The 26,734-nt window shown below is 44.2% G+C and overlaps 1 protein-coding gene and 1 non-coding gene across 7 annotated transcripts in view; one reads left to right on the plus strand and one right to left on the minus strand.

Moving 5' to 3' along the window:
- Positions 1-5,055: 5,055 nt before the first annotated feature.
- Positions 5,056-5,127, minus strand: TRNAE-CUC (transfer RNA glutamic acid (anticodon CUC)). Its single transcript has one exon. It is a non-coding gene; the product is annotated as a tRNA-Glu (tRNA).
- Positions 5,128-5,393: 266 nt separating this feature from the next.
- Positions 5,394-26,734, plus strand: part of NCOA7 (nuclear receptor coactivator 7) — a 105,452-nt gene continuing 84,111 nt past the window's right edge. For 2 of the 6 annotated variants that reach the window (XM_076333533.1, XM_076333537.1), the window contains exons 1-2: positions 5,394-5,476; positions 7,660-7,850. The gene's annotated coding sequence lies outside the window, so the exon portion shown is untranslated. The other 4 variants (XM_076333538.1, XM_076333534.1, XM_076333536.1 and 1 more) reach the window with 4 other exon arrangements.

Genomic DNA, 26,734 nt, shown 5'->3' on the forward strand with positions numbered 1-26,734 from the left:
ATAATTTATCTTAAAATATGATTCAGAGTAAGTTTTCCAGCTGTAGTTCTGAAGGGACAGTCCTAGCAGGATTTGAAATGAGGTTGTTATGTTTTTTTAGTTTATCTTACTGTCCAGGAGATGTTCCATATCTGTAGCTAGGAAAGAGATTTACAGTTATGTTTTAAGACAGCAGTATTTTACAGAAAGGATCTTGGGGAGAGATAATAGGAGGAGGGGGGAAAAAAAAAGTCTGGAGAAGGGATTGTGCCTGAAAGCATCTTTTTTTTTTTTCCCCTTCCATCTCCAGCAGTTTAATAAACACTTTGCTTTGTTTGTGTGCTTTGACTGCCATGGTGACAACAGCACTAATGTCATAGCACAGGCTGCTCCCATGGTCCACCAGCCTTGTGAATCAGTGCAGAAGGGAACAAAACCAGACCCTTCTTGTCTCCCTGGCCAGCTGATCACGATGCCCTGGGATCCTGATCTGGGATGCAGAAATTCTGGTTCCCTCCTTTGCTTTGGCACAGACTTTCTGCATGATCTTCAGTTCAAAATCTACAGGTGAAAAGCAGAGATGCTGCTGGCCCCTGATGGAGCAGCTGTGAGGATGAACACATCCACGGCCACACGGTTCTTCGTCACTCTGGTAATGGCATATATCATCAATGTATAAATGCCACAGAGAGACCGAGGTGTTAAAGAATCCAAGACATACTCCTGATAATCCTTTGTAACTTCTCTTTTTTAAATGCTACATTAAGGCTGTTTAAAAGACAGCTTGTAAAGCTTCCACGTACAGCCTTAGACTCAAGGAAACACGTTGCATATGATTTGGCTTAATAGCAGCTTCATCTGTACATGAAGTTGGGTTTATCAGCAAATACAAAGCCTTCATTACAGCTTATTGGAATTAAACGGGCACAATGTTAACCTATAGAATTAAATCTGAAACCTTCAGAGCAGGGACCATGCTGGGCGGCACGGGTGGGTGGTGGCAGACACGGGACCGGGGTGCCACCTCGTGGCATATTCAAACAATATTTTTATCAATAAGCAGAGGCTCGTTGCCCTGTAGAGGACAGCATGAAGTTGTACTTGTTTATGTCTGCAATAAAACAAAAAATAAGGGGATAAGTGGCCACCAGAACGTCCTGGGAACAGAATAAATCCAGTGACCGCATGACTGTATGCCCTTCAGATAGAAGTGAAATATGAGGGCAAGTAGAAAGTATGCCTTTAGAAAAAAACTGGGAGCTTTCATTTTCTAAAGAGTCTATTGGTTGTAAAAGTCATGAAAAAATTTATGTTCACTCACAGGCAAGATATTTCATATAAGATTGGAAAAAACTTAAGAAGCGGAATTAATGTAGGGCTATAACTTAAAGGAGGTAACCAGAAAGAAAAGTTAATGCCAGAGATAAAAGATCAAGTTTGGATGTGAAAGCTCCTGTTCCCAAATTTTCCAATAAAGTATAGAAAGTAAGAATTAACAGTCTTATCCAGAAACTCAGCTGCTGGTTTAAATTGATCTATAGTTAAAGTATTGTATTCCTTACCTTCTTTATTTCTACTGCAGTGCATTCCCATCAACCTTGGCTGCGAGATGGAAGGCAATTGGTCAAGCTTTTGAGGAAGAACAGAAATGAAAGTAAAATCCAGTATCTCAGAATAATCACAGCTAGAAGCAAATTCAGCCACACTTTGAGAATGTGATGCTTAAAAAAAACCCCAAAACCAACAACAAAACAATAACAACAACAACCACCACCACATTGATCTTATATTTGTTTGAAATACCTTTGTTCTAGCCTGTGCAGCCATGTGCCAGATTGCTTTTGTAATGTGTCTTTGATTGTACTGCCAGTCCTCTGCAAAATAGCCCACCTTTTCTGGGGCTTCAGCATGCCAGTGTCATGAGTTACTTATTATTTAAAACAAAAATATCAACAAAGACCCTAGGAAAGATGCTTCTTCCACCTGTTAGAAAGAAGTACCCTGTTCCTTCCCTCCATCATGTTAATCTAAGGCCCAGGAAACAGGGAGTCAGAAACTGCCATAACTGTTCAACCCATACTGAGGATGAACACTTAACCTGGAGTCTTTTCAACTCAAACTAGGACACCTTTAATTACAGTGGAACCTGAAATGGTAGGACACCAGCAAGAGGACTGGTTCCCACTCCTTGCCAGGTGGATATTTGTCCTCTGCGCAAGGGCAAGTTTTAGGTCTGCCGTTGGACTGCAAAGGGGTTAGGAAGGCCATTAGGTAGCTTCCTCAGAGACTATGCTTCCATTCCTAGCAAAATACTGGAAACTGTACTCTTTCTTTGTGTGCAAGAGCTATTCTGGTGACTTCTTCCAGGTTTCTAAAATCTTACATATGATTATCCTTTCTCAGATGACTCTAAAGCTGGACTCATGGTGCTAAGAGCATGCAAACATATTACTGCAAAAAATGAGTTAAAACCAAAGGAAATGCTTTTTTTGCTACTATTCTGCAAAACCATACCTATACCTTTTCGGGGAGACTAGTCAACACCAGAAATTCACTTTAGCTGCTTCTAAAATGACCCATCATTTTCTGAAGTAGAAAACAGCAACTTCTTCCACCAACCTGGTAAGGCATTTCACTGAGTCTGAAGAGGGAGGGGAGAATCTAAGAGCCCCACACAGCTATCTCAGTGCAACTCATGTAAACTGGTAATTATAGGGGAAAGTCCAAGATGAAGTAATAAAATTAGGACTCCCAGGACCTTAGGAGACCCACTGAGCTATTCCCCTGGCCCAGTCTGGGACCCTTGATGAGGTGCTTGCCCAGCCCGCTCTTAACAACCTCCAGCCACAGGAATGCAGTAATTCCTTAGGTTACATCCTTTGGTCCCAGGGCTTAGCTATTATTGGGCAGCTTTTCTTAATATCTAAAGGGTAATGACAGCCCTTTTGACTGTTTGCTTTCTGTCTTAAAGCAAAGGCAATCCCATCCTTTTGCACCCCCCTGAAGCTTCCTTGTCATAAAAAATATAGCGGAGGACCTTGGGATTTCTCATGAGACGCTCCTGTCTACATTGGAGGGCAGCCCAGACGGCAGTACGTCTCCGGCACGCCCTGGAAAAGGCAGCCAAAGCCATTATTTCCAGTGGTGTTTTCACATTAGGGCAAAGTACTCCAGCATAAAGCATGCCCTGCCAGTATTAATGAGTTATATGGGTGATGCAAGGGCCATGGCTTGCTCCTGGCAGCAGGGAGGATCCCTGCTGAAGCATAATCTGCCAGGTATGCTAGCCTTTGTTTTGCAGTCTAAGATGATAACTTTATTATTCTGATTTATTACCAATATTTCTTGGTTTAACTGCAGCAGTGTATTTGGTCTGGCTCGGATGGAGTTAATTTTCCCCATAACAGCCCTCATAGTGCTGTGCTTTGTATTTGTAGCTAGAAGGGTGTTGATAACACATCAGTGTTTTGGCTACTGCTGAGCAGTGCTCCCACAGCATCGAGGCTCTCTCCCCAACACTCCCCTCTCCCAAGGCCAGTAGGCTGGGGGGCGGGGAGGACAGTTTGAGAGGGGACACAGCTGGGACGGCTGACCTAAACTGACCAAAGGGATATTCCATATGACAGTCGTGCTCAGCAATAAAGACTGAGGGAAGGGTGAGGGGAGGGATTAATTTTTAAGGCATTTGTCTTCCAAAGCAACTGCTACGTGTACTGGGGCCCTGTTTCTAAGCAAGTCAATGGGCATCACCTGCTGATGCAAAGTAAAGAATAAATCTTTATTTTGCTTTGCTTCCATGCATGGCCTTTGCTTTCTTTCATTAAACTGCCTTTATCTCAACCCATGAGTTTTTCATCTTATTTTCTTCCCATATCCTGCTGAGGAGGGGGGTGAGAGAGCAGCTGGGTGGGCAACTGGTGGCCAGCCAAGGTCAGCCTACCACAGGCTGCTCCAACATGAAGGAAGAGGTCCTCCCACTGCCTTCTCTCTCACCCCACAAATCATGGGCGGGGTGGGAGGTGGGGGGCGAAGAAGAGCAACTCTTGCTGGAGCCCTGGATGTGGGTTTGGGTGCGCTGCTGATGTGCTCTGCTACAGGACAGAGCTGGGAGCTCCGGGAGGAGGAGGGGAGGCACCCTGCTGCTGCAGGACTGGAAGAGGCTTTACCCGGTTCTTATCCCCTCTCTTCCCCACCTGCCAGGGTACCCGCACCGTTTTTAGGAGCTGAGAAGGCGTGGTGAGGGCTTCATTGCAGGAGGGAGCCAGACAGATGCTAATGACAGGGAGGTATTAAAACTCCCTTTGCCCTCTCCGGTTATTTCTTTCCACCTCCTGAAGAACATCTGGGATCTCTCTTGCCCCCCTAACCATATACCCAACAACCCTGCATGGTGGGGGTTGTGCAAATACACTGCAAAGAGACAGTCTGTTTGTTCCTCAGGTGAGCAAACACCATGGAGAATTGCAGCCCCCCTCGTGCCAGGACAGAGGGGACAAACCCTTCCCACCTGCTCTGGGGGAAACAACACGGTCAGAGAGGCATGAGCACACCAGTGACAGCTAAGGGCGTCCCCCCTGCCATGGCTCAAAGATTCATGATGGCACCAAATGACCATTCATCTGTGGGGAGAAAGCTGTGGGAACACCCTTAGCAGTCAGAGCAGCCAAAAAAAAAGGAAGACATGGTGTTTCTAAGTGCTGGCCAACAGCCCTGCCTGTGCCTCTCTAGGCAGACATTGCTCAGCAGCCCTCTGCTGACTCCTAGAAACCCTATGGGTGGGCATGGGGTGTCCGTAGGCAGTTTTGTGAAGGGAAGACTTCCAGACAGATGCTACAACAGGGCAGGCTTCCCCTGCCTGCCCGCGCCTGCACAGGGCGCTGAGACTTTGCACACTCCCTTCATGCATGACTCCTCCTAACTGCCAAGTGCGTCTTAAAACTCGCTGCTGGGCAGCAACGCCGACGCCTCGGGCTGGCACAGCAGCCGGCCGGATGCTTCCTGAATTGTGAAAGCAGAACGAGGGGTCGGAGAGAATCCGAAAAAGCCAGGGTCGAGGGGAAAAAGAAAAACAAGTCTTTCCCTGACCGGGAATCGAACCCGGGCCGCGGCGGTGAGAGCGCCGAATCCTAACCACTAGACCACCAGGGACCTCTATGAATCGTTTGCAACTTCTTCCTCAAGAGCGAACTCACATAACCACACCCCCGAGTCTTACTGCGTTGCTGGTTTCTCTTCTTTGTGCTCCCCCCTTCCGGGTAGTACCAAGTCCCGGAGGCAGCTGTGTGTAGGGAGGGACGTTCCATTCCACCCCACGGAAGGGGGGAGCGGCGGCGGAGTGGGGAGGAGAGGGGACGCCTCAGGCGAGGCGGGTGAGGGGCCCTCGCCGTGGGCGGGAGGCGGGATGGCGGTGGGAGGCCGGGCGGTACAGAGCCTCGGGCCCTGCCGTCAGTCCGGCGGTGCAGGAGGGGGAGCACGTGTGCCCCGCACAGCGCGACAGGCAAGAGCTGCGCGGCCGGGGCAGATGGCGGGTAGTTAGGAGGAAGGCGCCGGGGCGCGGGGGAGGCCGGGGCTTCTCCCGCCGCTTCCGGCCGCTGGGTGGGTGGCAGCCCCCGGCGGGAGCGGGGCCGAGCGGGGTTATTTTTCCTCATTTCGCGTTGCTTGTTCACGTTGTTCCTTACAAGATAGCCTGTCTACGGGGTGTTGCTGTAACGGCTGCAGGCAGGGCCTGGTCAGCCAAGCGCTCTGCATTGCAAATCCCGGCCGGCGGCTCCCGGGAGGGGAGAAACGTGCGTGCTGGTGGCGCTTTCCTCCGCTCCGTCTTAATTCCTCTTCAGGCAGGCTGTGGAAAGAAAAAGACCACAGCTGCTCCGGTGTTCGGTATTTGGTCTGCAGGGGAGAGCCGATGGAAAGGCCTGCCTCAAGTGGAATTCCGTGGCTCCACAGAGGGAAGCCAGATTGGCAGCTCACTTGCCTTGCACTGCCAGGGCCTTCTCACACGACAGACACAAATCTGTGACTTTGGTTTTTTTGGTAAGGTTTCTATGAGAGGAGTGCAAACTCTGCCATCGATGCAGATGACATCTGCGTAAGTGGTTTTTCCTCTGGTGTGTTGATTTCATGAGCAAAGTAGATCTGCGAGCTGTACTAGCAAAAGTAACTTTCCCTATTTAAGCAGTGTCCATAATATAAGAGGTTTTGCTCTATGCAAGCAAATATCTCTAGTTCTCAAACCCTCTGCTCTGAGATGCGTTATATAACATTCCATGTTAAGATAGATAAGCTTCAGACTATACGCTTGTGGACTCTGCAAATATGCGTTAGCTTATCTTTAAAAGCTTTAGAGGCTGAAAACAAACTTACCGAGACCACTTTTCCTCAGGGATGTACTCGGGAGGTTTGAGTGTTTGGTTTCTGTCTCACCAGAGTCCCTGTTCAGCCAATGGTTCATTTCATCCCAAACCCTTCACAGTAGCAGGCTTGAACAAAATGTGTATCTTGATTGCGATGGAGCTTTCTTTTGTCCAAACTGAGCAATTTTACTGTGCAATGAGGTAGATACAGTCTGATGTCTTACATACTGCAAGAACTGCATTTCACATGTGTGTATCGATAGCAGCTTCTTTGGTAAGAGTAAGGCATTTCAGGCCTTGAGGAGACGAAGCTGTGGAACGCTGGAGGCAGAGCACAGCTCACACTGAGGCACCGCTGCGGCCTGAGGCCACTGCAAAGAGGGGGACGTGGTTAGGTGAGAGAGGTCACCTGGTCCCAGCATGTAATCTGTGCCCCTTGTTGAAGAGAAAGGCAAAGTGGGACCTGGTTTCCTGCAACTTGGAACTTGCAAGGAACACCAACCGAATATTAAGGTGGTTCTATACTGCAGAAACTGAGCAAGCTTTAAAAGAGTTCATAGGCTTCACTAGGTCCACAGTGTCGTGGTTAAAATCATAGGCTTCCCCACCCTGGGTGCTTCTCAGGTGGGTTTTGGAGAGGTACTGATTTCTGTGCTTCCGTGGCTGTCATGCTAGCAGCACTTGAGACAGCTAGGTTAAAACTAGGGTAGGTCCACGTCAGCTGCATTTGCAGTGTTGAAGATGTGTGTTACAGAAGGGTCGTTGCCACTGTTTGTTCTTGGAGTGCCTCTGTTGTGCAACACCTCAGAGGAAGGCAGGGGTGAGCCCCCTGATTCTTAAGCTGCCTGACTGATAGAGACAAAATATTCCCCCCGACAATTTCAGAAAAGTAGCTGAACCTATGAAAGATGGGATCTCATGGCTGATGGCAGGACAGGTGAACGTGTTTTGTCCATGCCCTAGGAAACTGTTAGATGTAGAAACAAATAATTCTTGCTCTGTCATGCTTGACAATTAGCAAGCTGTATTCAAGATGTGTAATATATCATACTAAATTCCTATTGAGCAGTGAAAGGGTTGTTGATTACAGCCGTAAGTGTAGTGAAAACTCTAATGTATGTGCTAGAGAAATTTTACCGAGATAAGAAATCTTTTCCTGGATGTGAACCCAGGTTGTGGGGGGCAGGGGGGCTGACCATTAGACCACCAGGAAAGTAGCACTGAGAGTCATATGCTGTCTAGCTATTTTTAGAAATAGTTTTCTTTTCTGTACAAGTCACATGCACTGACAAAAGATTATGCCTCTTCTCTGGCTTCCTATATCCGATAGGGAAACGCATCAGTGAAACTGTCAGCGATTCAGCCTCCTGCCAGCGCAGAAGCAGCCAGTGCCTGTGCTTGCATCCCTGCGATGCTAGCTGGAGAAGAATGATCTTCCCAAAAGCGCCAGAGAAGGAATGTCAGAGGCTGATGTTTCTTTTCACTTAACACAACGGAACGGCAGTGTGTCAGTAAAACCAAGTGAGTAACATTCGATGTTAGAGGTACTGTACCCCAGCTTTCAGAGTTTGGTATGCAAAGCTGAATTTTGGAACCTGAAAAATCAGAGCGATTACTTTAAATGCAAACTGTCAAGCAGCATGAAATTAACTTGTCTGTTCCATATGAATACATTACGTATTATTATTACTTTAATTTGCCATGTTAATTGATGTGTGACAGTAGGCTTACTATGTAAGAATAACATCAAAGTAATGTGCTAATTTACTGGAAGTATATTATTTGGGTATGTTTCCGCTATATAATGGTAAGTACAAATTGTCTTTAGTACCTGGGGTACACGCTTCAGCAGTAGTGAAAATCCTTGATTTGCACAGAAGCTGTAAATGATATTTATAACTGTGTGTAATGTGTGCGTTTATCACTCCTTTCTTTCCTCAATGGTGTATTTGATCTGGAAAGTCTTGACATCAGCTTTTCTTCCTTAAGTTAGCCTGATTTAAAATGTACATCATCCCAGTTTCAGGGAGGTGGAGAGGAAAGGGAAGAAAAAGGTGATGCACGGTCTTTTGCTATTTTATGTTTAATTTCCATGTATGGTCAGAATGGTTACTTAACTCTTAGATTATAATGATTTTCTGGGGGGAAAAATACTATTGTAGTTTATATTTCTTATATCTTTTTTCACCATAATAATGTTTTTATGGAAATAATCTAAGAAAAATCTCAAAAGGCGTTGTCCAAATGTTACAGCAGTTCTGGTACTCCTAGCTCCAAGATCATCTTCCAAGCTGTACAGTGACTTGCTCTATCTTCTTGTAGTTTAATTTAAATAGAGCTAGGGGGCAGTCTGTGAGAATTTGCAGTGTCATGTCTTAATACTGTGCAGACTAGTCATTTGCTACTTACAGAAAATATTTTAGAGATCCTGAAGAAAAATGAGGGAGTAACTCACCAGCAATATTTTTATAAATACTTTTACAAGTTCTTGTATTGTTTTGCTTGATCTTCCATTCTTCCTCTGACACCGTATTTGATCCAGGAAAACTGTGTCAGCTTTTTTTCTCTTAGCCTGTGTTAAAACGCATGTGATTCCAGGGTTTGGGATAAGGTATGGCGGTGGGGTGCTTTATCCAGCGTCCACTGAGCTCAACAAAATACCTTAGTTGAAACAAATGTGACTCTTTTATCATCTCCTCATGTATCTCAGCAAATTCCTTTTCTTTTACAGTCTGTCTTCTGCAGCACATTTTGGAAGCAACTTCTGGTTTGCTCTACTAGACAGTAGAAATGGGTGCACAGAATTGGTTATTAGGGGAGAACTTCTTATAAAAGTTTCAAGCTCTGGTCCCTTTCATTTTTGTGAAACTTGTAGACATTTTCGATACCTCTGTCAAATTGAGTTATATTTAGACAATCAATTCAAAGTTACAGGGTTAGTTGGGGACACTCAGAAAATTCATCATTACATAAACCGAAGAAACCAGGCTAAAAATAGCAATGTATTGTTACAGAAGTCAACCCCCAGTGCGTGGTAGGATCAAGTAGAGCCTCAATTATGCATAAAAGTCTGCCTGTATGAAACCTATTTTGTGACTGCTTCATGCTGAATAATTGTAAGAGTAATTGGGGAAAACAGGATGACTGCTAACGGAAAAAGAAAAGATTGGTGTCACCTTTATTTTTATACCTTTTCAGAACTGGACTGTTACAGTGTTCAAGCTCATCAGTGTAATTCTTAATGGCAGGTTGTCTTCCTTAAATAAACGAGCCGTAAGCTCACACTTGCAGATGTTAAAAAGAAATTACATGTAAGGGAATGGAGTTTCTGGTAACTATAGTGGGTTTTGGTTTTTGGGGGTTGGGTGAAGAAGCCTGCATGCTGGCAGCGTGGAAACAGCAGATGATGTTTGCAGGCTTTTCAGTTTCCCATGGATCTAAAAGCTTTGGTTAACCTCAATTTCCAAAATCGGTTGTTTTGTTTTCGTACTGCCCTTGAGAAAACTCCTCTCCAGAGGCAGAGCCTGGCGTTTGGGCTTTACGAAGAAATACGCCACACTCGGCTTTTTTTTTTGGCCCCAAAGACAGACCCCTTCTCCAGGACAGGGCTTGCCGGCACCTCGGCGGGTGGGTGGATGCTGGGGCCTGCGAAGCGGCTCAGGAAAAGCGCGCCTTTCTCTCCCCGCCCAGTGCTCCGGTACGGGTCCGCTCCCGGAGCGATGAGCCCATCCAGAGCCCGCCGATCCCCGGCTCCGGGGCGACCGCGATCCGCTGGGGCCGGAGCGGCCGGGCGGGGCCGAGCGGGAGGCGGGATCAGCGGGGCGGGCCAGGGGGAAGCGGCGAGGCTGGCGCTGCTCTGGCCGAGCGGGGAGCGCTGCAGCCGGCGCTCCCGCAGCGACCTCCTGCCGCCGCCCGGCAGCGGCGCCTGGTCGCAGCGCCGCGCCGCGCCGCGGGGCCGCCATGCCGCCCGCCCGCCGCCCTGCAGGTGCGCGCCGCGGGGGAGGGCCGCGTTATTTTCCTGTTTACGCCGTGCTGAGGGAGGGCGGGCAGGCGCGTCCGCTCGGCCACGGCCTTCTTCCCCGGCGGGGGGGCGGCGGGGCTGGGCCTCGCCTCGCCCCGCCCCGCCCCGCCCCGCCCCGTGGGGGCGGCAGGCAGGGGCCAGCGGCTAGCGCCGCCGGTGTTGTGGTGCCGGAGGAGGTGGCTGCCTGCTCGCTTGTTTACAGAGCCAGCCCGGCATCGCAGCGCGGGAGGTGAGGGGCGACGCCGCGGTCGTGATGTGTTTCTCCTGGTGCGTGCGTGGCCGGGAGGCGCGGGGCGGCTGCGGTGCCCTGCCCGCCAGCGGCGGCTCGGCGAGGGCTCGGCCGCCGGCCCGGGCGGCGCAGCTTGCGGTGCTATTGCTGCGAGCCCCGGCTTTCGCCTCTGCTGTCGCGTTTAACCAGCCGATACAGCTGAGTGGATCGCTTTGTTGGCTTTCAGGGCTTCCAACCTCGTTTATTTCCTCCCTCCTCAGATCTTGGGTGATTTACGGGAATGTTCTAGGCTCTCTACGTATTAATTTGTAGTCTCAGGTTGTCACGATTAAGAAGTGCTGCCGGGTGCCAAAGGTGTGTTAGTAACCGATTTTTGTCTCTTAGTCTGTGCAACGGACGTCCGTCTCTGTACCTTGTTATATGCTACTTCAGAGTTGTTTTTTAGCTGGAGGGGGTAACCTGTGTGTTGGTGATGTGTTTGCGATATTACGGTGCTAAAGGATGCAGTAACTGTTTGTCCTCTAGGTGATGAAATAAGATGATGAACGCTTAGACTCAATAATAGGCTTTTACCATGTGTTTACTTTACACGCCACAATTATGTTCTTCCATTAAGTAGTCATACATTTCTTGTATTAATGCGTAACGATGGACTTTTAATATGGGTGGGTGCCCATTAATCGATTACTGTTTGCCTCAAATGCTGTGACCCAGACTAAGGGCCTGCGTCTGGATGATACTTAAAATGCATATTGATGAACCCTCCCAGCATATTGTATCAGCAAGTGTTCACATAGCGTGGAAATCATATTTTGCTAATATTGTTCTTTTGGATGTGTATGTATACACATGCAGACTTCAGGAAATTAATGGAGAAGGCAATAGAAAATGCCAAGAAAAGTATGCGTGCGTATATACTTTCTGAATGAAAATTACTTTATCAGGAATATATGTCTTTAAATGTAAGTCATGGTTAAAAATATATAACCCCTAGTGCATTTTAGGCTGCTTTCTCTTTCATGCTTTTACCTGGAAAACGTTCATAAATATACACAAAATATTTTAAGGCTCTAAACGGGCAAGTAATGTTGGTCCTGTGAAGAGTTGTATTGAAGCTGATGGGACTGCTTATAGGCAAAATGCTGTGTGATGGCTTTTGCCTTTTTTTTTTTTTTCCTCCTACAGGAAATGCTGAACTTCAGTTAAATTCAGTACCTTTTTTCTTGTTGTGTGTTATGTTATGAAAAAGAAACACTTCTAGAAAGCTGGTTTGCCTAAGTCAGTTGTGAGGCACAGTCTCTGAGTCTGGCTCCTTGCCTTTGCCCAGTGTCCTGTTCTCACTGCACCAGCGGCCACACTCCCATTTGGATTTGTCAGGTCTACTGCTGAAATGATAAGTGATTCCCTTTGGAGTTGAAGTGACTTAGAATTGATCGGAACAGTCCTTGTCTTGTTGTATAGGAATACAGCTTTGTTGCTTTGTGTATCCAGGATTTTGAAAGAGAAGAGTAAAATTGGGTGGGGATTGGCTCTAGTAAATATTTGGCTAGCTTATGGTCCTGACTTCAGTGGACAGCTTGCAAATCCTTTACAGTGTTAGGGAATAAGTTCCTCTATTCAAGCAGAGGTGAATTCATCGGAGAGTGATTTGGGTTGGAGAATAACATTTCTTCAGAAAGGTTTTTAACAAAACTGTGAGAATCCTATAGATGGGTACTGCAGCCAGAGTGGCTCCCTGCAGTCACCCGTCTGGGTGAGTGTTTCAAAGGTGGGAAATTAATGTGAGCCTCTGCAGCATGATCTGACACAAGAAATTGCTGCTCCAGGCAGCTGGAGATGTTCACAAACGATAATTATGATGGAGATGAGGGGCAAAGGGACTCAATTTCCCTTTGCTTTCCAGTAGGCATTGAAGGAAAGCTGGAACATAACCAATGTCGAGAAGAATGGTAAAACTCCCTGTCTGGCACCTAGCTTGTGCCCTCTGTGTCTTGGCAGGTGCCTGACGCAGCAGCAGGCAGTTGTGGTCCTCAGCTCTACTGGTGGGGTGAATCTAGTGTCATCAACCAAGAAGCAGCAGACTGACAAATCTCTTCCTCCTCATGATCAATAAGCCAAAAAAGTCTAAAGCTTTACGAGCACAGCTCTTGTTTTAGTGAGGTATCCACTTGTTCATGCAGTTATTGATGGTGGGGATGGCCATCTGCCACGGAATTGGTTGTTTCTCGCTCCCTGCTGTGAGGGAGCTGGGCAGTGGGATCTGTGCCCTCGTGGATGAAAATGTATGAGTCACGCTGCTGCTACTGTGGGTTTGTCCTGGGGGTTAAGATCACTTTTCCAAAAAGAGGAAACATAATGTTACAGTTGAGGAATGAAGTCAGCATTAAGAGCACTCACTTAGGCGGCCTCCTTTGACCAGGAAGAAAAGCAGGGTAGGAGAAACGAGTTTTCAGATAGAGAGAGGGAGATATATATATATATATATATATATATATATATATATATTTTTTTTTTTTTTATCTGACTGGTTTCCTTACTCCTGTGTAATTTTTCCCTAGCCAGATTCGTGAAACAGTGAGGCAGTGACAAAACTCACAGTAAGCTAGAGAGCTTATATTCCCCCCACAAACGTAATGTTTCAGATTGATACATTAAACATATACACGGGACTATTGTTCCCCCCCCCCCCCCTTTTCTTTGCAAACCCTGCTGATTGTAGGTGGAAAGCTATACTTCTTTGTTCTTTATCAAAATGTCAGGTGGGCGTGAGCGGCTGTGCCACTGCTGGAAGGTGTCTCTTAGGAACTGTTTGTTCAGTTTTGGGGTGGGCAGCGTGCTGCAGCGGGGCAGGGGGCTGTGGTTGTGTATCTCCAGTCTCTCCTCTGCTTGCCTTCAAGGGCAGGGTGCAGGCAGGCTTCATGGGGTCTGTCGGTACTTCCCGATGGGTTGCAATGCAGAAGGTAGTAGTAAGTGCCAAGGAGGGTGAGTTACTCCAGATGCAATGCTTTGCTCTCGCACCTGTGCTGCTCCCAGTCTCTGACCAAGCTTGGAGAAATAGTACCAGTATTTCAGCTTGGTACCGTATAGCATCCTAGTGACATGCCTGTACTCGAGACTTAATGACTTGATACGGAACCACAGTTTATCCTTTAGGGAGACTTCTGGCTTACACTTGGAGCTCTCAATGGATAGAGTACTCATCATAATCTTAATAAGCCTTTCTGATTGTTATTTATTTTGTTTTTCAGATGCAAGCTGTGCTTTCAGTTGCATGCCTCAAATTCCATGTGTTGTGTGGTCCTATGGCCTTGTCAGCTAGATGAAGCTGTTCCCTGTGCTCAGTTATTCTGTCCACTTTTTTCTTTTGTTGCCTTTATTATGGCTACTATGTATGTTTTACAGGGGTTTTTTTCAACATCCTTTTTGAAATGCAGGCTCTATGACTACCCGTCATATTTAAGTAATGGTAATATCAACCTGGTTTACAGGAACAGAAAACATCCAAGCTGGGCAGGGAAGTTATAACTGTTTACACAGGCAAGATTTCCCTGTAACCTTTTGGTTACAGTGTCAAATTAGGATTGTTTATGTTTCATTCTGTGTTCACTTAGCAGGATTTAAAAGCCTTTTATTAATAGCTACCAATTTCTAGAAAGGAAATTTTCTTACAGTAGTCTCACCCACTAGTGACTGATTTTGGGATCTTCCAATAGTGTTTCCGTAGATATGAGAGCCATTTCCCCAAAATCTAAGGCTCCCCAGGCAGACAAAGAGCTGTCCCAGCGCACCAGTTAGAGGAAATCACAGCTTTGTTTTACAGAAGTTCACAGTGAGAGCTACTGCTTCCTTGAACTCAGCCTTATCTTAAGAAAAGGTAATTTATTCCCTGACTCATTTTTCAAGTAAATTTAACCTTTTCTAACAGTCCTCTCTCTATCTGCTGCTACTCCTGTCTGTTTTTTTCTGCTTTCTGTCCCACGTGCCATCTGTCTTATTTTCTGGTTTGTTTTCTTTTTAAATACTCTAAGCTAATGCAGCAGATAGAAGTATGAATATTTATGAACCATCACTGCCGCCTTCGTTCTGAGGGGAAGAGGTGTGGATGGCTTCCTGCCAGGTCAGGTGATGCTGTGATTGCAGAAACTAATTGGGATCTGCCTAGGTTGTTACTTGGAGGGGATGCTACAAGGAAGAACTCGGTATTGTCAGTGGCTCAGCACTGCTTGCATGCTGCGTCAGTAGTCACTGTGCACAAATAACGTAGTAGGTAGCACTAGTTTGTTGTTGTAGTTAACTGTCTCATCATCAAGTAATGCCCCAGTGTGGTGGCAGGGGCTTTATTTTACCATCAGCTTAAGAAGCAGCATTTCTGTAATGTTTTTTAAGTAGCTATATGGATGCCAAAGACCTGGGCGCTTCTGATAAAGCTGGTTATACTACTATATGCAGGTTTTGGTAGCTGTAACAAGCTCGGCAAAGCTTTGTAGGCCAGAGAGTGGCTTGAGTTTTTCCTTCATACTTTCTCACAAAGGTTCAGATAATTCAGAGAATCATTGAAGAGTATAAAAAAGTAATTTTACACATTAAGATTATTTGTATGATATTTAGAATATATGTTAAAAAGAAATTCTTTACTTGTAATATATAAGTAATGTTTGACTTTTTGTACTCCTTTTTTTTCCATCCTGGTTGCCAATCAAACCTTTTGCAGTGAAGCTGCTGAAGACTGATGGCTAAAGGTAGCAGCTGTGATAACCCATGTCATAAAATCCAGGCAGTTCCATCTGTCCCAGCTCCAAAAGCTTCTGAAATGCAGGTGTTGTCCGGCAGATGCATGGTGCGAGTGGTGACATCCTGGTGACAATGGGTGGGGAACCAAGGAGATAAAACTTTGACTCTTACTTTGCTATGGAACAGCATGCTGAAACATGTCCAGGTCTGTGGTGAAAGATTGACTTTGCCTGCTGTAAGCCAGTCACTTGTGTAGATATGGGCCAAATGATTGACAGCTATGCAACAGCTGATGAACATGAAAGCCCCCTTGCCACCCAGATGTGCTGGGTCAAGTAGCAAGCAGTCTGAGTAGTCATCAGAGCAGTTAGGAGATTAATTGAGAACACAAAGGAATGACAGGGGTGGCTTTCTGCCAGTGTGGTGGGTTGTTCTCCAGCCCTTGTGCTTAGGTATCAGCTGAAGAAATTTCATTTGATTTACAAGTAATTTGTTTTTGGTTTTGGGTTTTTGTTTGGTGGGGTTTTTTTAGTGTATGGTGCTGAGCTGTGTTGGTTAGGTATGCCTTCTTGTTAGGGGTGAGTAGATGGTGAGAGGTGGCTGGCATCATCACATCACTGTACAGACGCTAGGCAGGAACTTGCAGTGACATCTATATTTGTGTCCTGCTACAATCATGCTTACAGGATGGAAAGTAAAGTCTCCTGTGTTGGGCTAGTGCTGATGTGGTGGCTCATTGGGGCACATTTGTTTCCTTATATACAGGAATTCTGGATTCCTTAAAATTGAGCCCTGCTGCTAACTGATCACTCAGTGGATAAATTTTTAAGTGGGTTATTTGTTTTGAAAATTGGATTTCCCTTTGTAATGCACAATTTCTGTTAGTACAAGTAACACACTGGTTGTCACAAAAAGCGATTAAGGAGCTGGAGATCAGTTTTTTTTTCTCCTGCTCTGTTGACACTGTGCACTTGACGCTATTGTCTGCATAGTAAGTTTCAGTGTTTTGTCAACTAGTAGTGTCCTTTCCTGAGCCCTGCTCTGATAGTTCCCAGTCCCAGGCTGAGCCTGGCAGGTAACAGGCAGGTTTTACGGGAACGGGACTAGAGACTGATCTTGAGACCTAAATGGTACAGCAAGTACAAGAAGTCCAGAATCTTCTACAGGCAGGGTGGGAAGAGCAAGTAACACGAACCTCAGGAAACAACCAGACCTTATGCAGTAGCACGTGTTGGCGAGTTCTCCTGGGCTCCATGGGCGGCGAGCTGTGGAAAAAACACTGCACCCAGGAGAGTGGTTCCTAGCCCTTCTGCTCAACTCTGAGCACGCTTCGGGTTAGGCTTGTGAGAAGAGCAAGGAAGGTGCATTCCCTTCCTTGCTTTCCTCCTGGGAAGGAAATACAGACCCAGACCCGGCAGAGCAGAGGCACGCTGCTCCTCGCAGAATGGGGCCCCGCTCCACTAGGAGCGAGCCACGATTGAAGAATGCCATGGGCAGTCTGTGCAAATGCCAGCGGAAAGCTGAGGAGGTTCGCAAAAGGAAAGCTGGCGGAGCTGAAGGGGCCACCTGTAGCACCAAACCTGATTTTAAGGTGCTTCTGAGGAAACGTGTATTTCTTTGTAATGTGTTAATTTTGTCATGTGGACCCGTGTAGGATTTGGGATGTAAGGGCTTCAAGTTAGAAAATGTATTTCTTGGGCAAAATTATTGTCATCCCTCAGTAAATGGTAACAGGCCCTTAAAAGCCTCTCTCCTGGCTGTGTTTTTTTGGCTTTGTTTTTTTGGGTGGTTTTTTTTTAGTGTCTAGAAACTTTGTAAACAATCAAACTTCCATAGATGTCACTGAAATCACGACTTCACCTTCAGTACCGAGTACAGTTTTCAACTCTTAACTGCTTTGCAGTCAGCATTACGTTGCGTTTAAAATAAAAGTTTTATCTAGTGCTGTGTTTTGTAACTGTTGTTTAAGTTTTCATTTCTTCTTCATCCCACGTGCTGTGAATTCTGTGATGAAAGAGCTGTGGATTATTATTTTCTCACTGAAAGGCTCTAAGATGACAGCATACTGTGTTATAAATTGGAATTTACTTTATCTGGCCTTGAAATATATCTTTCTTCCTGCTTCTCGTCACTTTTTTTCTTTTTTATTTCACCGACTCCAGCAAGCAGATAGCTCAGAAAAGCAATTTTTACCTGTGGAAGCTAGTGCCAGGTATTACCTGTTCATTAGGTTAGCCCAGCCATGTGTTCGAGGTTGGAAGTGTGCATTTTAATCCTAGGTCTTGTAATAGTTACTGATAAGAACGTGAATCTAGCTCTGGCATAATACGCTTCCCACAGGTAATGCGTCAATCCTTTTTAACTACAAATCGCTAATGAACCCAGATGGGGTAGGTGTAAGCTGCTTTTCCTATTTTTTTTAAAGGTGTAGGCCTCTACCTAGTTTGGACAGATTTTCAGAGCAACTGTGAAAAGGTCTGAATTGCTCTCTGCCAAATTTGAACACCAAAACTGGAAGCACTATAGCCCCTCAAAAAAAGAGGCTTTAACATGGACCAAAAACACCCAAAACTCGTTAATATGTTAACTGTTTTGGCTGGCTTCAACTTGAGGAAGGGCAGGCAATTACTTTGATGTAGCTGTAAACAAGTGAAGACAAGGCTTTGTTTGAAACGTGTTGGACAATCTGAAACACTTGCCGTTACCAGCTATGTCAGGCATAACTTGTGGTGAATGGAAACTTAGCAGCTTTCATCTTTTTGGACCCCAATTCTGCAAATGTGTGCTTAGGTATTACAAGCGTAACTTGTGTAAGTGAGTAGTCCCTCTGAATGCACTTGGTACATGAGTAGAGAGCTCAGCGACGTTGTGGTACCTGGTGATGTGGCTGAGGCAGCTTCCTTGAAAATGCAGCACTGGAGGAATTGAAGCTATTTGTAAAATTAGGTCAAATTTTGTGAATGTTTTCCTCACTCCCCAGCAAAAAGAAATACCTGGCTTCACAAATGCTGAGCTACTTTGTCGATACTGTCCGTGCAAGATGTTTGAACTTGAGTTTCAAAATCAGCCTGTTTTGTTCAACAAGAGCACCTAGGTTCAACAATAATGTTTAAAACACTTGAGTAATCTGAAAATAAAATATATACTGCTGTTGTTTTACCAGAAAATTTCTACACTTCTGTTTTTTATGCAACAGTACTCAACCTTAATTCAAGTGTATTTTTAACTTTTTCTTGGTTTTTTTTAACTAAGTCCTGAACCATCTCACTGACTGAACACATCCAGAGTTGAGCAAATGAAGTCCAGATTAGATATGCTGAAAAAAGGATAGCATACAGCTGTTTTGTGTGAACCATTCTGTTCCGTCTTTTCTGCATACACAGAAATAGGTTGCTAACTTCATTTACCTGAATAATTTTGAGCAGACACTTAGCTGTGCACCGATGGCTAGAACACAGAAAAGTAGAGAACTTATTTTTATGTTTCTGGAAAGAAGCAAGCAGCTATTCAGAGAGACTCTCTAATTAGGAAGGTGAATGTAACTGTGCTGTGGTATATAGCAAGGGGAATTCAGTTTGAGCGGGGAGTTTTTGCTTTGTATATAGTGCAAGGTGACTCTCGGTACAAGGCCAGAAGCTCTGTGTAGTGTTGTACAGGAATCTGGAGATGTAGGAAGGAAAAATGGTAAGATAATAAAGGTTTTAAGGATGTTTCAGAAGAGCAAGAGAACTAAATCATTCTCAGTTACACAATACCTAAAGGAATTTTGCAAGGAGGAAGGAAATAATTAGAAACATTGCTGCTTTTAAAGCAGGCTTCAGACAATGCAGTGGGTAGAGGGTACGTTTACTGTCAATCGTTGTAATTTTAATGCACCTAATACTGCCAACATCTGAGCACCTGTGAAGCTGCATGTGCTGGTATAATACAAGGTCACACTCAACAGACTGTAATGCAATAAATGTTGCAGGTTACGGAATTGAAAAATAAACAGTGAAGGTTTCCAGTGTTAATTTTGTACATTACAAATGTACAGGATTTTCTGTTACAATTAAATTGTTCAATATGTTACTTAATGTACAGTGTATGCAATGTGACACAGTTAAGGTTGCTATGGAAACCTGGCATTTTGGTTCTGTTAATGGTGTTTCAGATAGGAAAACATTTGCATCGCATTACTATGAGACTCCTTTCTACCCCCACTCCTCAGCTCCTTTGCTTCTCAGTTGGGAGGTAGGTGACAGAGAAGAAGCCATGGCCTGGAATTTGCATGAGTCAGGATTGATTGAAAAAAGGGATGTTGAGCTGAAACTTAAAAATTAAAATTTTCCCTTCAAGTGGCTCTTTGTGTCGTGAGTTGTTTTTTGAAGTGGGGAAGTATTTAAATGTTAATCTTTCACAGTGTAGTGTCAGTGGGCTGTTAATTTGAGGGTCTTTTTCTAAAAACTTGAAAATGATAGGTACTTTCTAAAGAAAAGTTTCCAGTAATTTTCAAAGCATGATTATGAATATTGTTGGAAATGTACTTGACCTAAAAACAGTGACCAGTTCTAATACTTCCTGTTAGCTTGATGGGTTTATTCCTATTTTAACACTTTCTTGTTGCCTGGCGTTATTCTGTAAAGCATTGAGAACATGTTAACCAAGTGTCATTGAGTACAATGGGGGAATATTTACAAGTGTAAACCTAACTTTATGCTTAAACATTTTGGGACCTAAACTAATTGTAAGTAGAAGGTGATTCATGGTACCTGTGATTCATGGTACAGGTATTTGTGCCAAGCATCGCGTCAAGTCGCATCTTTGTGGTTTAAGTGACTCTTAAACACCTGTCTCTTTCTGCTCTATGTCTACTTCATTTACTGTTGGTATAAATGCCTTTACTGGTTTGGTGAGAAAATTGCTGAGAAGCGAGAGAGCAGGTTTGCTGTGAAGCTGAAAAATGCATTTGTCTTTCATAGTCTTGTTTCTCATCTCACAAATGCCGGCCGTAGGTCTCAGCAGCACTCACCTTTCAAAGTGTGTGGTTGCTGAGGCCCACCAAACGAAGTGGCTGCTCAAGGAGTTACGTCGACAGTTATCTGCCCAAGCTTTCTGCTGCAGGTCTGACTTCTGTGGCAGAAGTAAGGGTGTGCTTGCAGTTCAGCTGTGTGCAGCAAAGCCCGCTGGAAGCGGGTGTGAGCTGGCATGGCAGGATATAAACGGAACTGCAGATACAGAGCTGCTTCTGCTTACTCTGCTGCAGATAATTTCTGTGGTGATTTTGGGTGGAGGAGTGGTAGGAAGCAGCTGAAGTAGGTGAAAGGGAGGAAAGCGAAGGGCAGCAATGCTTCAAATTGGCAGCTGCTTGCTGCATGGACATATTTTAACAGCCTGAGAGAGGCGAGTGAGAGTCCAGTTTCTTTGGCTTGGCACTTCGGCTGGCCAGGGTCCCCTTGATCACCAAAGGACGTTTGCTATGCATCTATGTGCAGTGGTGCTGCTGTTTCACCAGTCCAAATCCCACTCAAGCTCTGTGTAAGTTAATTCACAGAAGCAACTCTGATGTATGGCTGGGCCTGGGATACGTGACACTGGATCCAATGGCCCTTAACAGCATTCTGTGTATGGGAAGTAGGACAGTTCTTCTGGTTGCTCACCTGGCATGGAGGTGGCACCAGGCAGTCGGCCAATTTTGTTTGCTACCTGACTTGCTCTCAAAACACACTGCTGCATAGGAGTGGTGAGGATGGAGTGACTTTCTGTTTGCTGCTTCTGTCCCTTTGCTTGGTTCAGAGTGGGGAATCTAGGGAGGACTTGGTCATGTCCCTTAAAAACCTGGTATGAGGTTTTCTGTATTTCAGTGGCTACAGAATTCATTCTGTTTATCCAAATGCTGATGGTTTTTTGCTGCCTTGTACCTGTTGTTACAGTATTTGGTAGGAAGAGACCAGTGTTTTCTGTCAACAGGCCATAAAGATGCAGGATTTGGCATTTAGACTCCGCATACATGCCTATACCTGTACAATGTGAGCATGAAAGGCTGTGGTGTTCAGAAGGCTTGGGCTTGACGCTTACTTGAACCGGGGTGGGTTAAAATAGGGGATACAAGAAAATGAAGGTGTTAATTGTTTTAAAACTTCTGCAGCAATGTCCTTGTTGACTTTAAAGTGAAAATCTTCCCAAGTGGCCTGATTTCAAACAGCACTGCACTTCTACATTTGGTATGGCGTAGCACTCTACGTGTTAATAGTTTACGCTGAGTTTTGTAACCAGTTTCTGTCTAGCAACCACAGCTGAATTACACAGTAAAATACATTGTTCCTTATGGAAAATGTATCTGGTGATGTTCAGCTGCCAATGAGGGAAGACTAAATCTGGATGTTTTTCTCTCTTGACAACCGTCACTGGTGATGTGGAATTTCTGGTAGCTCTTTTGCTTTCCCTTATTCTGTGTGAAACATGACAGCCTGAGTTAGTGGGTAAAAGTCTGCTCCCAAGCAAGGTAGAAATAATTCGACTGGGGAGCCCATTGGAGCTGAATCAAGTTTTGTTACTGTTGTTCTGTTTCTGAATCAGAAATGTTTCTGTTACATTGATTCTCATTTATTTTATTTGAACTTTGTTCATGTGGACAGGCTGTTGCAGATCCAGTTGATGAGTTGAAGGTGATCTAAGCTTAGCCTGTTCTTACTGCATTAGGAGGGAATGAAAATGCTTGGACCGTTAGCTTACTACACCTCTGTAGTGGGGATAATAACCTCCAAAACATTGCAGCCAGTTCCTCAAGAGCAAGGTTTTTTGTTTCCTTTGCCTATCTTATCGCCAGCTCTTATCTTTACTGTCCTTCAGAGTCCACAGGGTGCAGTAGCCACATAGAATCTCTCCCTCCATTTGGAGACAGAGAAATTGCGATACTGGTCTGTGTTTAATCTGAACAAGAAGTCCAGAAATTGCTTCTGCATACAAATTTATTTTCAGTCTCTTAATTTTTGCATTTTAATTATTTGGGGATTTTAAGAGTGCACCCTTGTTACAAGAAACATGACAGGCTTAATACTTTAAAGGTCAGTGGAGTTGTGTGTGTAAATAAGGGTTATTCACCTAAGCAAGGGTTGAGTCATCAGCCTCAACTTCAGTGAGGTGGAGAAGCTCTCCTAGGTTAGTTTAGAACCCTTCTGTAACTGGAACTTCTTTATAGAGCTTATTGATGTTTTAGAAATAACATTACAATTTACATGGTAATTATAATGTAACTATGTAACTGTATTAAAATAATTTCATATTTATCTTAAGATAGCTTTAGAATAAACTATTTTTTGTTCATTCTGCTGAATCCAACTTAATGTAATTAGTCTGTGCTGTGTTTTATTGGCTTGTGCTAGTGCTTTCCTGAAAGCTTCCAATCTCACTTTTAGCTAGATCATTCTGCCTGAGGAAAAGACTGTGGCTACTCTCCTCTTTGCTGGCTGGGCATTTCTGTTACCCTTTCATCTTGAGATACTGTAGTGTTTATTCTGAAACTTTTATCTTTGCTATTACACCGAGTGAAATACGTTAGCAGAATATAAAAGCAGTAAAACTGAACCTGGTTAGTCCAGTCAGTGAGGCATTAATGAAATACCGCAAAGTTTAGCATTTCTCGTAAGGTGTTAATGTACTTTCACCTTCCTATTTTTAAAAATGGCATGTCTGTTGAAATGAATGCTAGAGTTGATAATTAGCGCTTTGGTTTGTGAAGCTTAATCGTATGCATTTATATTAACCCAGTAGCAAATTGTAACATGTCTCCTCTTCTGTGTTAACCTGTTCTGTTGCCTTATGCTTGAAGGTGTTGCATGTAATGCGTCTCCTCTTCTGTGTTAACCTGTTTCTGTTGCCTTATGCTTGAAGATGTTGTGTGTGACCCTATGCTGCAACCTTGTTGGTGTTTGCATCTGCGCAGTGCCCTGGAAACTGCTTTGGGCTCACCAGAGGCACAGATAGCAACCCCAAGGGTGCAGTTTCAGATCTAATACACTAAAAATGCTTCCCCTCTATCTGATTTGTTCTACAATTTCTTATTCTGCCAGCTTGATAGACATTTTTAATATTGCTCTTGAAGTACTACATACACATCTTTCCTTTTTTTGGTCTTAATATTGTCTTGTTGGTGTAATCCTTGTCATCTCTCATGGTGCATTGTTTTAGGGGTCAGAACTGACACATGTACCCAGAAGACTTGTTATTTGTAAGAAGACACTCTGCTGCAGAGTTTCAGATCTAAGCAGAATCATTAGTAATGCTTCATGTCCAAAAATGACCGGTAGCAACATTTGAATGTTCGTATTGCAGCAGGTGATAGTAAGGAAGCGTGCAGTGGCATGAGCAGATGTATGTGGTGTTTGTCTGTAGTCTCAGGGGCAAGAGGTAAAATAGAGAAGCAAAAATAAAAAAACCTAACGTTGTGTGGGATGCAGCACTAGAGAGCAGGTGCGGGCTATGTGGTGTGTCTGGGCAGCATCCTGTTCCCTTAGCACAGTGGGGTCTCCCTGTTACATCCTTGGCATGACCACGTCCACTTGGCTGTCTCACTGGGAGTCTTCTGCCTTCATCTGCTACGTCCTCCTAACTGGAAAATCTGTGCTTAGGCCTCTCGCCTCCCCTGCTTGTTTTTCACAATATGATCGCTGCCACCATTGCTTGCCTTGTGGGGCCCCTGCTAAGGTACAGGATACTGCCCTTGACTTGGTTTCCCTAAATTCAATTCATTGCTTTTTTACATATTTCCTGAAGGAGCTGAGAGCTCCATTTAAACCTAGATCCTCAGAGGAGTTACGCTTTTTATTTCCTTTTGTGGATCTGAGCTTTAATTTCTATGCATGTGCCCACAGAGCCAAATAAAGGTGAGACTGTGCTATGGGTCTCCACTATTTGACAGTTTAAATTTTACACAGAAAATAATAACTAGCTCCTTGTCAAATTAGTCTCGTTCCTTGTTCTCATTGCTGCTGGTTATTGGGGCTGATTGGATTAAAGCTGGTGGGAGGATACTTTTACATGTTGCTCTTCTGCTCTCATTTGATTGTGTGGAGGTACCTCCTGTAGTTCAGTTCCCCATTTGCAAAGCAGGGATCTACAGCATTTTCCTACCTCGTTGGTTGAGAGGTATTGACTCTACAGGATTGTGAAAATATATGGAGAGAATTGCATGGTCTTGAACATTTTTTTTTTTTTTTTTTTTTTTAATCTGTATGTCTTCCCAGGACATGCAGTGGGCATAAATGGCCAGAGACAAGCTATCAAGTCCATTGAGTGTTCTAAAAATAATCAGTTCATTGGCTTCTGCTTTGCTAGTGCTTTGGATGTGCTGTTGTTCATGTACACGGTTTTGGAAAGTAAGGCTCACAGTTGGAGGGTTGATCGTTGATGCTTTAGAGCCAGCAAACAGGATTTCTGGGTGCTCACCCCTGAGTGCAGCAAGCAGGTCCTTTTGTTATCTCGTGAAAATGCAAACTGCTTAAACCACAAGTAGCAAGGTATATTATTCTTTATGCCTGAGAAGGAAGGGAGAAGAGAGGAAGAATAATTAAAGAAACTAGAAAAATTTATCAAAGTCTTTAGAGGACTTAAGATGCTCTGTTCATATATTTATTTTTAATGTTCCCCTCAAAAATACAGTTCCCTTCCCCTTTGTTTATTCTCAGACTTAGAGCATCTTCCTCTTCTGCTGCTTTGAACATACCATGACAGGAGGCTGCTGTCCTGCAGTGCCAGGTGGCAGAGCAGGCAGCAGGAGCTGGAAGCAGCATTTCTGGAGGTCTTGGGAGGGTGGTGGCAGTTGCAGTGGTGTGGGTACCCACAGTCGAGAGTTCAGTTTGTTCCTGTGATTTTTTTTTTTTTTTTTAATTTTTTTGTTTTTGTTTTGTGGCTTTGGAGCATTCCCACCCTCATTACAAACTCCCAGTAGCATCCCCAAGCCTAAACAGACAAAGCAAGTATCAAAAAAATGCTAATATAAATGAAAAAATCCAGAGCAATAGGACCAACATAATATACCGTACTTTTTGCTGTATTTTGTTCTTTTCTTCATACAATTATCAGATGCTGACATTGGCTAAATTTGGAGAGTGGCAATTTTTAACCGGATCCTTACTTAAATGCATTGTTTGTCCATCAGGAATATTTTCCTCTTGAAATTACCTAATAAAAGAATTAGCATTGCTCTAGACATGTAATATAAGCTTTTCACTGTCTATTTCAGTTTCGTTGTAGAAAGGGTTAAACTGAGCCTGAAATTTCTATAAAATCAGCTTTGTTATCATTTGAGTTTGGACTGTACTCACGATATACGAGTAAGATGTCTGTTTCCCAGCATATAAATATCCCTCAAATATGTACATTTTTAATAGTCTGCCTGATTCAGTCTTTGTCTGTACCAGAAAGGAGCTACCAGGAAACCAAGATTCATTTTAATCATATATCTTTAGTAACTTTTTAAGCAGTTAATATTAATAAAGAATACCTGGGGTTTCTTTCTTGGTAGGTATCAAAGGACAGGTAGGGAGGAAGTGTGGAGTAGGTTTACTTTTTTTGATACAACTTTAAAACGTCAGTGACAACCTATAAAGTAGGTGTGGCTTTTGTACTGTTACTGCTTAAAGAACTAAAAATTGAAAAGGACCTTTCAGAAATACTAGTTTTCAGTAGCAATTAGTGCAGGTTATGCTGTGGTCCTCCTAGCTTTCAGGCTTTTTTTTTCCCTTAAAGCCAACAAGTACATGAAAAATTCCCAACAACAAAAGTAAACTCAGAGATTATGAAGTCTGCACTCCTAATCGATTTGCTTTTCCTAGTAGTACATTTTCAAAGTATAATTTTCAGCCTTAAATATGCCTTACTAGAACACCACCTTTGTTTCTTCTAAGAAGGTGAGCTAAATAAGTTTTAAGTCAACAGAGTTGGAACCTGATGTTAAATTATTTCATTGTGAAAATTTTCATTAATTGGTGACTGGATATGAGATCATTGTGTATTTTTATCAGCAAAAGAAAAAAAGAAATATTTCACCTGAATGCCTTTGTTACTTGTGGTCTATGGATAACATTCCAATTTTCTGAGTGCCCATTTGTTCTGAACGTAATTTTTTTATTCCCCCTCACCGTGTGAAAGGACTTGGAGTTGCATTTAGCTGATGTGGGAAGAACAGGCTCCATACTTGCGTTGTCGTTGCTAGCTTTGTTTAGCATTGATTAAAGCAAACAGCAAACCTTACACTTGGCGAGCTGAGCAATGCCACGCTGGTTTGATGCTGGCACCTCCTGCAGCATCTGTGGTTAGGTCTAGGCTTAAGCCCTACGTCCTCTCTCTTCGTGCCCCTCTTCGCCGAAGCAGGGGCTGGCTGCTCTGGCACTGGGCAAGACAGGGCTGTGGGCAGGCAGGGTTTTCTCCTTCTGGCTCCCTGGG

This window comes from Aptenodytes patagonicus, chromosome 3, assembly GCF_965638725.1.
Source record: "Aptenodytes patagonicus chromosome 3, bAptPat1.pri.cur, whole genome shotgun sequence".
Classification (NCBI taxonomy): Eukaryota; Metazoa; Chordata; class Aves; order Sphenisciformes; family Spheniscidae; genus Aptenodytes; species Aptenodytes patagonicus.